Here is an 11,687-nt window from a genome sequence, read left to right as displayed (position 1 = left end):
GCACCCGGGGCAAACCGAGCGCCTTGGTGCACCGGGGCAAGATCGAGCGTGCACCCGAGGCGCCCCGAACATGCACCAAGGTGCACTCGGCCCACATGTGAGCGCAGGTCGTTGCGCCCGAGGTGGTGTGTGGGCACCGCGTTGCAGACGGGACACTGCACGCACACGACGCCCCCTCCAGGTGCACGCACGTAGGCCGGGCCGGGTGCACACCCGACGCCCTAGCAAGGTGCGCGCACCCGGGCAGGGCTCACACTTGGCGAACGGGGCGCACTTCGCGAGGGAGGGTGTGCACCTCGACGGGGGTGGGTGGCCGGGGTGGATTCGCACGTGGGTCGCGGTTTGCTAAGTACACACTGCGACAAGCTCATAACGGGTGCGATCATACCAGCGTTAGTGCACCGGATCCCATCAGAACTCCGCAGTTAAGCGCGCTTGGGCCGGAGTAGTACTGGGATGGGTGACCTCCCGGGAAGTCCCGGTGTTGCACCCTTTTTTAGTTTTTCGCCGGGCGTCGCAATGCTATTTGAATAAACCTTTTGCCCGTTTGCGTTCTCGTCGGGGCCGGGCCGGGCCGGGGTGCGCTGCCCGCACTACCGCGCGCGCGGGGGCGACACCGAGCGCGCACCCGAGGCGCCCCGAGCACACAGGCCACGGTGCAACCCGGGCGTTGTGCGCGCACCCCGGTGCGCCCGAGGTGCTGCGCGCGCACCCAGGTGAAATCGGTGTGCACCTCGGCCAGTGCGCGCTCGGTCGAGTCGCGCACGTTGGCCAAGGTGCACGGTGATGTTTCTTACTCTAAGGTTCCGCACCAGACGCCCGGGACAGGTGAGCGAAGCTGGGCGGGGCCGGGTGCGCGGCCGGGGCAGGTGCACGCAGCTGGAGAGAGCTTTGGAGCACACTTCGGAGCGCACCAATGATGCGCTCCATTCAAAAGTTTCCTGAAAAGGCAAAAAAAGTTGAGATTATAGAATTTCCCACTTGAGAGATTGTAAAAAAAAAAAATTTAAAATGAAGGAAACGCGGGTGCCAAGGTGTGCGCAGCCCAGCCAAGGTGTGCGCACCAAGGCGCCCACCCTGGCGAAGGTGCACGCAAGGTGCGCACCCGAGGCAAACCGGACAATTAACCCAACTTTCGACTTCGCGCGCACCTTGGAGCGCACTTCGGAGCGCTCCTTGGTGCGCACCAATCTTGGGCACCTCGGAGTGCACCATGGCGCCCACCAAGGTGCGCACCCGGGGCAAACCGAGCTCCGACTTCGTGCGCACCTTGGAGCGCATGAAAGGTGCGCACCATGGCGCCCACCAAGGTGCGCAGCCCAGCCAAGGCGTGCGCATCAAGGTGCGCACCCTGGCGAAGGTGCGCACCCGGGGCAAACCGAGCTCCGACTTCGTGCGCACCTTGGAGCGCACAAAAGGTGCGCAACCCAGCCAAGGTGTGCGCACCCCAGTCAAACCGAGCTCCGAATCGTGCGCACCAGAGGTGCACGCCATCGTGCGCACCTTGGAGCACACTTCGGAGCCCTCCTTGGTGCGCGCCGATGTTGCGCACCTCGGAGCGCACCCGGGGAAAACAATGCAATTAACCCGACTTTCGACTTCGTGGGCACCTCGGAGCGCTCTCGGGTTCGCACCTCGGAGCACACCGAGGTGCGCACCTTTGATGCGCTGCCTTCACCAATTTCCAGAAAAGGCAAGAAAACATTGAGAAGGTGTGCGCACCGAGGTGCCCACCCTGGCGAAGGTGCACGCGAGGTGCGCACCCGGGGCAAACCGGGCTCCGACTTCGTGCACGCCGCACCTTGGAGCACACTTCGGAGCGCTCCTTGGTGCGCACCAGGGCGCGCAACCCCGCCGAAGGTGCACGCGAGGTGCGCACCCGGGGCAAACCGGGCTCCGACTTCGTGCACGCCATGGTGCGCACCGCGGCGAAGGTGCGCACCCGGGGCAAACCGGGCTCCGACTTCGTGCACGCCGCACCTTGGAGCACACTTCGGAGCGCTCCTTGGTGCGCACCAGGGCGCGCAACCCAGCCGAGGTGCCCACCCCGGCGAAGGTGCACGCGAGGTGCGTACCCGGGGCAAACCGGGCTCCGACTTCGTGCACGCCGCACCTTGGAGCACACTTCGGAGCGCTCCTTGGTGCGCACCATGGTGCCCACCAGGCCGCGCAACCCAGCCAAGGTGTGCGCACCAAGGTGCACGCGAGGTGCGCACCCGGGGCAAACCGGGGTCCGACTTCGTGCACGCCGCACCTTGGAGCACACATCGGGGCGCTCCCGGGTTCGCACCGGCGTTGCGCACCGTGGTGGGCACCTCGGAGCACACCAAGGTGGGCAGCGAGGTGCGCACCTTTGATGCGATGCCTTCACTAATTTCCATAAAAGGCAAAAAAAAAACGAGATTTTAAAATTTCCGTTTTGAAAGATAGTGAGAAAAAGGGAATGCTGGTGCCATCTTGAGCCCGCCCTGGTGCGCAGCCCAGCCAAGGTGTGCGCACCAAGGTGCCCACCCTGGCGAAGGTGCGCGCCCGGGCAATTAACCCAACTTCCAACTTCGCGCGCGCCAGGGTGGGAGCGCACCCAACAACCGGGCCTGGGAAGAGCCAATGCGAGAAACCCCACCAAACGCTCTGACAAAAAAAGAGGGGGCGCTCCAGTAACCCCGCTTCGGAGCGCACCCTGGGCAAACCCAGCCAAGGTGCCCACCCCGGCCAAGGTGCAGGCGAGGTGCGCACCCGGGGCAAACCGGGCTCCGACAACGTGCACGCCGCACCTTGGAGCACACTTCGTAGCGCTCCCGGGTGCGCACCTCAGAGCACACCAAGGTGGGCAGCGAGGTGCGCACCTTTGATGCGCTGCCTTCACTAATTTCCAGAAAAGGCAAAAAAAAAAGGAGATTTTAAAATTTCCGTTTTGAAAGATAGTGAAAAAAACGGAACGCGCGTGCCATCTTGAGCCCGCCCTGGTGCGCAGCCCAGGTAAGGTGCCCACCCTGGCAAAGGTGCGCACCCGGGCAATTAACCCTACTTCCGACTTCGTGCGCGCCAGGGTGGCAACCGGGCCTCGGAAGAGCCAATGCGAGAAACCCCACCAAACGCTCCGACAAAAAAAGAGGCGGCGCTCCAATAACCCCGCTTCGGAGCGCAGCCGGGGCAAACCCAGCCAAGGTGCCCACCCCGACGAAGGTGCACGCGAGGTGCGCACCCGGGGCAAACCGGGCTCCGACAACGTGCACGCAGCACCTTGGAGCACACTTCGAAGCACTCCCGGGTGCCCACCGGCGTTGCGCACCGTGGTGGGCAGCGAGGTGCGCACCTTTGATGCGCTGCCTTCACTAATTTCCAGAAAAAGGCAAAAAAAAATGAGATTTTAAAATTTCCGTTTTGAAAGATAGTGAAAAAAAAGGAACGCGGGTGCCATCTTGAGCCCGCCCTGGTGCGCAGCCCAGGCAAGGCATGCGCACCAAGGTGCCCACCCGAGGTGCACACCCGGGGCAAACCGGGCTCCGACTTCGTGCAGGCCGCACCTTGGAGCACACTTCGGAGCGCTCCTTGGTGCGCACCATGGTGCCCACCAGGGCGCGCAACCCAGCCAAGGTCTGCACACTAAGGTGCCCACCCCGGCGAAGGTGCACGCGAGGTGCGCACCCGGGGCAAACCGGGCTCCGACTTCGTGCACGCCATGGTGCCCACCGCGGCGAAGGTGCACGCGAGGTGCGCACCCGGGGCAAACCGGGCTCCGACTTCGTGCACGCCGCACCTTGGAGCACACTTCGGAGCGCTCCTTGGTGCGCACCATGGTGCCCACCAGGGCGCGCAACCCAGCCAAGGTGTGCGCACCAAGGTGCACGCGAGGTGCGCACCCGGGGCAAACCGGGGTCCGACTTCGTGCACGCCGCACCTTGGAGCACACATCGGAGCGCTCCCAGGTTCGCACCAGCGTTGCGCACCTTTGATGCGCTGCCTTCACTAATTTCCAGAAAAGGCAAAAAAAAACGATATTTTAAAATTTCCGTTCTGAAAGATAGTGAAAAAAACGGAACGCGGGTGCCATCTTGAGCCCTTCCTGGTGCGCAGCCCAGGCAAGTTGTGCGCACCAAGGTGCCCACCCTGGCGGAGGTGCGCGCCCGGGGCAAACCGGGCTCCGACTTCGTGCACTGCATGGTGCCCACCAAGGCGCGCAACCCAGCCAAGGTGCCCACCGCAGCGAAGGTGCACGCGAGGTGCACACCCGGGGCAAACCGGGCTCCGACTTCGTGCACGCCGCACCTTGGAGCACACTTCAGAGCGCTCCTTGGTGCGCACCAGGGCGCGCAACCCAGCCGAGGTGCCCACCCCGGCGAAGGTGCACGCGAGGTGCGCACCCGGGGCAAACCGGGCTCCGACTTCGTGCACGCCATGGTGCCCACCGCGGCGAAGGTGCGCACCCGGGGCAAACCGGGCTCCGACTTCGTGCACGCCGCACCTTGGAGCACACTTCGGAGCGCTCCTTGGTGCGCACCATGGTGCCCACCAGGCCGCGCAACCCAGCCAAGGTGTGCGCACCAAGGTGCACGCGAGGTGCGCACCCGGGGCAAACCGGGGTCCGACTTCGTGCACGCCGCACCTTGGAGCACACATCGGGGCGCTCCCGGGTTCGCACCGGCGTTGCGCACCGTGGTGGGCACCTCGGAGCACACCAAGGTGGGCAGCGAGGTGCGCACCTTTGATGCGATGCCTTCACTAATTTCCATAAAAGGCAAAAAAAAAACGAGATTTTAAAATTTCCGTTTTGAAAGATAGTGAGAAAAAGGGAATGCTGGTGCCATCTTGAGCCCGCCCTGGTGCGCAGCCCAGCCAAGGTTTGCGCACCAAGGTGCCCACCCTGGCGAAGGTGCGCGCCCGGGCAATTAACCCAACTTCCAACTTCGCGCGCGCCAGGGTGGGAGCGCACCCAACAACCGGGCCTGGGAAGAGCCAATGCGAGAAACCCCACCAAACTCTCTGACAAAAAAAGAGGGGGCGCTCCAGTAACCCCGCTTCGGAGCGCACCCTGGGCAAACCCAGCCAAGGTGCCCACCCCGGCCAAGGTGCAGGCGAGGTGCGCACCCGGGGCAAACCGGGCTCCGACAACGTGCACGCCGCACCTTGGAGCACACTTCGTAGCGCTCCCGGGTGCGCACCTCAGAGCACACCAAGGTGGGCAGCGAGGTGCGCACCTTTGATGCGCTGCCTTCACTAATTTCCAGAAAAGGCAAAAAAAAAAGGAGATTTTAAAATTTCCGTTTTGAAAGATAGTGAAAAAAACGGAACGCGCGTGCCATCTTGAGCCCGCCCTGGTGCGCAGCCCAGGTAAGGTGCCACCCTGGCAAAGGTGCGCACCCGGGCAATTAACCCTACTTCCGACTTCGTGCGCGCCAGGGTGGCAACCGGGCCTCGGAAGAGCCAATGCGAGAAACCCCACCAAACGCTCCGACAAAAAAAGAGGCGGCGCTCCAATAACCCCGCTTCGGAGCGCAGCCGGGGCAAACCAAGCCAAGGTGCCCACCCCGACGAAGGTGCACGCGAGGTGCGCACCCGGGGCAAACCGGGCTCCGACAACGTGCACGCAGCACCTTGGAGCACACTTCGAAGCACTCCCGGGTGCCCACCGGCGTTGCGCACCGTGGTGGGCAGCGAGGTGCGCACCTTTGATGCGCTGCCTTCACTAATTTCCAGAAAAAGGCAAAAAAAAATGAGATTTTAAAATTTCCGTTTTGAAAGATAGTGAAAAAAAAGGAACGCGGGTGCCATCTTGAGCCCGCCCTGGTGCGCAGCCCAGGCAAGGCATGCGCACCAAGGTGCCCACCCGAGGTGCACACCCGGGGCAAACCGGGCTCCGACTTCGTGCAGGCCGCACCTTGGAGCACACTTCGGAGCGCTCCTTGGTGCGCACCATGGTGCCCACCAGGGCGCACCCGAGGCAAACCGGGCTCCGACTTCGTGCACGCCGCACCTTGGAGCACACATCGGAGCGCTCCCAGGTTCGCACCAGCGTTGCGCACCTTTGATGCGCTGCCTTCACTAATTTCCAGAAAAGGCAAAAAAAAATGATATTTTAAAATTTCCGTTCTGAAAGATAGTGAAAAAAACGGAACGCGGGTGCCATCTTGAGCCCTTCCTGATGCGCAGCCCAGGCAAGTTGTGCGCACCAAGGTGCCCACCCTGGCGGAGGTGCGCGCCCGGGGCAAACCGGGCTCCGACTTCGTGCACTGCATGGTGCCCACCAAGGCGCGCAACCCAGCCAAGGTGCCCACCGCAGCGAAGGTGCACGCGAGGTGCGCACCCGAGGTGCACACCCGGGGCAAACCGGGCTCCGACTTCGTGCACGCCGCACCTTGGAGCACACTTCAGAGCGCTCCTTGGTACGCACCAGGGCGCGCAACCCAGCCAAGGTGCTCACCCCGGCGAAGGTGCACGCGAGGTGCGCACCCGGGGCAAACCGGGCTCGGACTTCGTGCACGCCGCACCTTGGAGCACACATCGGAGCGCTCCCGGGTTCGCACCAGCATTGCGCACCTTTGATGCGCTGCCTTCACTAATTTCCAGAAAAGGCAAAAAAAAGAAAAAAATGAGATTTTAAAATTTCCGTTTTGAAAGATAGTGAAAAAAACGGAACGCGGGTGCCATCTTGAGCCCGCCCTGGTGTGCAGCCCAGGCAAGTTGTGCGCACCAAGGCACCCACCCTGGCCAAGGTGGGTCACGGGGTGGGTCCTAGGGTGGGTAACGGGGTGGGTACTAAGGTGCGTGCCAAGGTGGGTCATAGGGTGGGTGCCAAGGTGGGCACCAGGGTGGGTGTGCACCAACCCTAGCCAGGGTAGGTCACGGGGTGGTTGTCGGGGTGGGCGTCAAGGAGCCAAGGTGGGTGGCAAGTAGCCAAGTTGCGTGCCAAGGTGGGTGTCGGGGTGGGTGCCAAGGATCCAAGGTGGGTGCCAAGGAACCAAGGTGGGTGTCTGGGTGGGTGCCGAGGTGGGAGCCAGGGTGGGTCCCAAGGTGAGTGCAAAGGTGGGTGCCAGGGTCAAGGTGAGTGCCAATGTGGGTTCCAAGGTGCCAGGGTCAGGGTGAGTGCCAATGTGGGTTCAAAGGTGCTAAGTTGGGTGCGAGGTTGGGTGCGAGGGTGGGTGGGTGCCAAGGTGTGCTAGGTGGAAGCCCGGGTGGGTCGGCATCCCATGGGTGTCGAGTTGGGTGCCTGATGGGTGCTTCTTGTCAAGTTTTAGTCGTCGGGACTCATTTCGAGCCTTAGAGGTCGTTTCTTGTCCGGTTGCCCTGTCTTCGACCTGGGAACCCAATTTTGGTCCTCGGGTCCCATTTTTTTTTGTCTCGCATCCCACTTTTGGCCTGTGGCCTTTTCGGGGTCGATTCTCGTTTTGGGCATCAGAGCATGTTTCTTCTCCTAAAACCCAATATTTGTTTATTAAGTCTCGGAACACATTTTTGTTCTCGTGGACCCATCATGGGTCTTGGAACGCATTTGTGGTCCTTGGGTCCCATTTTGCATCCCGAAACTTGTGTTTTGGTGCTTGATCCCTATTTTGGGTGCCCACCTTGCACCAAGTGCGCACCCGGGGCAAACCGAGCGCCTTGGTGCACCGGGGCAAGATCGAGCGTGCACCCGAGGCGCCCCGAACATGCACCAAGGTGCACTCGGCCCACATGTGAGCGCAGGTCGTTGCGCCCGAGGTGGTGTGTGGGCACCGCGTTGCAGACGGGACACTGCACGCACACGACGCCCCCTCCAGGTGCACGCACGTAGGCCGGGCCGGGTGCACACCCGACGCCCTAGCAAGGTGCGCGCACCCGGGCAGGGCTCACACTTGGCGAACGGGGCGCACTTCGCGAGGGAGGGTGTGCACCTCGACGGGGGTGGGTGGCCGGGGTGGATTCGCACGTGGGTCGCGGTTTGCTAAGTACACACTGCGACAAGCTCATAACGGGTGCGATCATACCAGCGTTAGTGCACCGGATCCCATCAGAACTCCGCAGTTAAGCGCGCTTGGGCCGGAGTAGTACTGGGATGGGTGACCTCCCGGGAAGTCCCGGTGTTGCACCCTTTTTTAGTTTTTCGCCGGGCGTCGCAATGCTATTTGAATAAACCTTTTGCCCGTTTGCGTTCTCGTCGGGGCCGGGCCGGGCCGGGGTGCGCTGCCCGCACTACCGCGCGCGCGGGGGCGACACCGAGCGCGCACCCGAGGCGCCCCGAGCACACAGGCCACGGTGCAACCCGGGCGTTGTGCGCGCACCCCGGTGCGCCCGAGGTGCTGCGCGCGCACCCAGGTGAAATCGGTGTGCACCTCGGCCAGTGCGCGCTCGGTCGAGTCGCGCACGTTGGCCAAGGTGCACGGTGATGTTTCTTACTCTAAGGTTCCGCACCAGACGCCCGGGACAGGTGAGCGAAGCTGGGCGGGGCCGGGTGCGCGGCCGGGGCAGGTGCACGCAGCTGGAGAGAGCTTTGGAGCACACTTCGGAGCGCACCAATGATGCGCTCCATTCAAAAGTTTCCTGAAAAGGCAAAAAAAGTTGAGATTATAGAATTTCCCACTTGAGAGATTGTAAAAAAAAAAAATTTAAAATGAAGGAAACGCGGGTGCCAAGGTGTGCGCAGCCCAGCCAAGGTGTGCGCACCAAGGCGCCCACCCTGGCGAAGGTGCACGCAAGGTGCGCACCCGAGGCAAACCGGACAATTAACCCAACTTTCGACTTCGCGCGCACCTTGGAGCGCACTTCGGAGCGCTCCTTGGTGCGCACCAATCTTGGGCACCTCGGAGTGCACCATGGCGCCCACCAAGGTGCGCACCCGGGGCAAACCGAGCTCCGACTTCGTGCGCACCTTGGAGCGCACGAAAGGTGCGCACCATGGCGCCCACCAAGGTGCGCAGCCCAGCCAAGGCGTGCGCATCAAGGTGCGCACCCTGGCGAAGGTGCGCACCCGGGGCAAACCGAGCTCCGACTTCGTGCGCACCTTGGAGCGCACAAAAGGTGCGCAACCCAGCCAAGGTGTGCGCACCCCGGTCAAACCGAGCTCCGAATCGTGCGCACCAGAGGTGCACGCCATCGTGCGCACCTTGGAGCACACTTCGGAGCCCTCCTTGGTGCGCGCCGATGTTGCGCACCTCGGAGCGCACCCGGGGAAAACAATGCAATTAACCCGACTTTCGACTTCGTGGGCACCTCGGAGCGCTCTCGGGTTCGCACCTCGGAGCACACCGAGGTGCGCACCTTTGATGCGCTGCCTTCACCAATTTCCAGAAAAGGCAAGAAAACATTGAGAAGGTGTGCGCACCGAGGTGCCCACCCTGGCGAAGGTGCACGCGAGGTGCGCACCCGGGGCAAACCGGGCTCCGACTTCGTGCACGCCGCACCTTGGAGCACACTTCGGAGCGCTCCTTGGTGCGCACCAGGGCGCGCAACCCCGCCGAAGGTGCACGCGAGGTGCGCACCCGGGGCAAACCGGGCTCCGACTTCGTGCACGCCATGGTGCGCACCGCGGCGAAGGTGCGCACCCGGGGCAAACCGGGCTCCGACTTCGTGCACGCCGCACCTTGGAGCACACTTCGGAGCGCTCCTTGGTGCGCACCAGGGCGCGCAACCCAGCCGAGGTGCCCACCCCGGCGAAGGTGCACGCGAGGTGCGTACCCGGGGCAAACCGGGCTCCGACTTCGTGCACGCCGCACCTTGGAGCACACTTCGGAGCGCTCCTTGGTGCGCACCATGGTGCCCACCAGGCCGCGCAACCCAGCCAAGGTGTGCGCACCAAGGTGCACGCGAGGTGCGCACCCGGGGCAAACCGGGGTCCGACTTCGTGCACGCCGCACCTTGGAGCACACATCGGGGCGCTCCCGGGTTCGCACCGGCGTTGCGCACCGTGGTGGGCACCTCGGAGCACACCAAGGTGGGCAGCGAGGTGCGCACCTTTGATGCGATGCCTTCACTAATTTCCATAAAAGGCAAAAAAAAAACGAGATTTTAAAATTTCCGTTTTGAAAGATAGTGAGAAAAAGGGAATGCTGGTGCCATCTTGAGCCCGCCCTGGTGCGCAGCCCAGCCAAGGTGTGCGCACCAAGGTGCCCACCCTGGCGAAGGTGCGCGCCCGGGCAATTAACCCAACTTCCAACTTCGCGCGCGCCAGGGTGGGAGCGCACCCAACAACCGGGCCTGGGAAGAGCCAATGCGAGAAACCCCACCAAACGCTCTGACAAAAAAAGAGGGGGCGCTCCAGTAACCCCGCTTCGGAGCGCACCCTGGGCAAACCCAGCCAAGGTGCCCACCCCGGCCAAGGTGCAGGCGAGGTGCGCACCCGGGGCAAACCGGGCTCCGACAACGTGCACGCCGCACCTTGGAGCACACTTCGTAGCGCTCCCGGGTGCGCACCTCAGAGCACACCAAGGTGGGCAGCGAGGTGCGCACCTTTGATGCGCTGCCTTCACTAATTTCCAGAAAAGGCAAAAAAAAAAGGAGATTTTAAAATTTCCGTTTTGAAAGATAGTGAAAAAAACGGAACGCGCGTGCCATCTTGAGCCCGCCCTGGTGCGCAGCCCAGGTAAGGTGCCCACCCTGGCAAAGGTGCGCACCCGGGCAATTAACCCTACTTCCGACTTCGTGCGCGCCAGGGTGGCAACCGGGCCTCGGAAGAGCCAATGCGAGAAACCCCACCAAACGCTCCGACAAAAAAAGAGGCGGCGCTCCAATAACCCCGCTTCGGAGCGCAGCCGGGGCAAACCCAGCCAAGGTGCCCACCCCGACGAAGGTGCACGCGAGGTGCGCACCCGGGGCAAACCGGGCTCCGACAACGTGCACGCAGCACCTTGGAGCACACTTCGAAGCACTCCCGGGTGCCCACCGGCGTTGCGCACCGTGGTGGGCAGCGAGGTGCGCACCTTTGATGCGCTGCCTTCACTAATTTCCAGAAAAAGGCAAAAAAAAATGAGATTTTAAAATTTCCGTTTTGAAAGATAGTGAAAAAAAAGGAACGCGGGTGCCATCTTGAGCCCGCCCTGGTGCGCAGCCCAGGCAAGGCATGCGCACCAAGGTGCCCACCCGAGGTGCACACCCGGGGCAAACCGGGCTCCGACTTCGTGCAGGCCGCACCTTGGAGCACACTTCGGAGCGCTCCTTGGTGCGCACCATGGTGCCCACCAGGGCGCGCAACCCAGCCAAGGTCTGCACACCAAGGTGCCCACCCCGGCGAAGGTGCACGCGAGGTGCGCACCCGGGGCAAACCGGGCTCCGACTTCGTGCACGCCATGGTGCCCACCGCGGCGAAGGTGCACGCGAGGTGCGCACCCGGGGCAAACCGGGCTCCGACTTCGTGCACGCCGCACCTTGGAGCACACTTCGGAGCGCTCCTTGGTGCGCACCATGGTGCCCACCAGGGCGCGCAACCCAGCCAAGGTGTGCGCACCAAGGTGCACGCGAGGTGCGCACCCGGGGCAAACCGGGGTCCGACTTCGTGCACGCCGCACCTTGGAGCACACATCGGAGCGCTCCCAGGTTCGCACCAGCGTTGCGCACCTTTGATGCGCTGCCTTCACTAATTTCCAGAAAAGGCAAAAAAAAACGAGATTTTAAAATTTCCGTTCTGAAAGATAGTGAAAAAAACGGAACGCGGGTGCCATCTTGAGCCCTTCCTGGTGCGCACCCCAGGCAAGTTGTGCGCACCAAGGTGCCCACCC

At 62.9% G+C, this 11,687-nt stretch overlaps 2 non-coding genes across 2 annotated transcripts; both read left to right on the top strand.

The window, feature by feature from the left end:
- The first annotated feature begins 374 nt into the window (after nucleotides 1-374).
- Nucleotides 375-493, top strand: LOC131872589 (5S ribosomal RNA). Its single transcript, XR_009370716.1, has one exon. It is a non-coding gene; the product is annotated as a 5S ribosomal RNA (ribosomal RNA).
- A 7,457-nt stretch (nucleotides 494-7,950) lies between these two features.
- Nucleotides 7,951-8,069, top strand: LOC131872583 (5S ribosomal RNA). Its single transcript, XR_009370710.1, has one exon. It is a non-coding gene; the product is annotated as a 5S ribosomal RNA (ribosomal RNA).
- Nucleotides 8,070-11,687: the final 3,618 nt, after the last annotated feature.

Source organism: Cryptomeria japonica, unplaced genomic scaffold (genome assembly GCF_030272615.1).
Source record: "Cryptomeria japonica unplaced genomic scaffold, Sugi_1.0 HiC_scaffold_676, whole genome shotgun sequence".
In the NCBI taxonomy this organism is placed as follows: Eukaryota; Viridiplantae; Streptophyta; class Pinopsida; order Cupressales; family Cupressaceae; genus Cryptomeria; species Cryptomeria japonica.
Note: the sequence above shows the minus strand (reverse complement) of the source record. Positions and strands in the feature narration are given on the sequence as shown.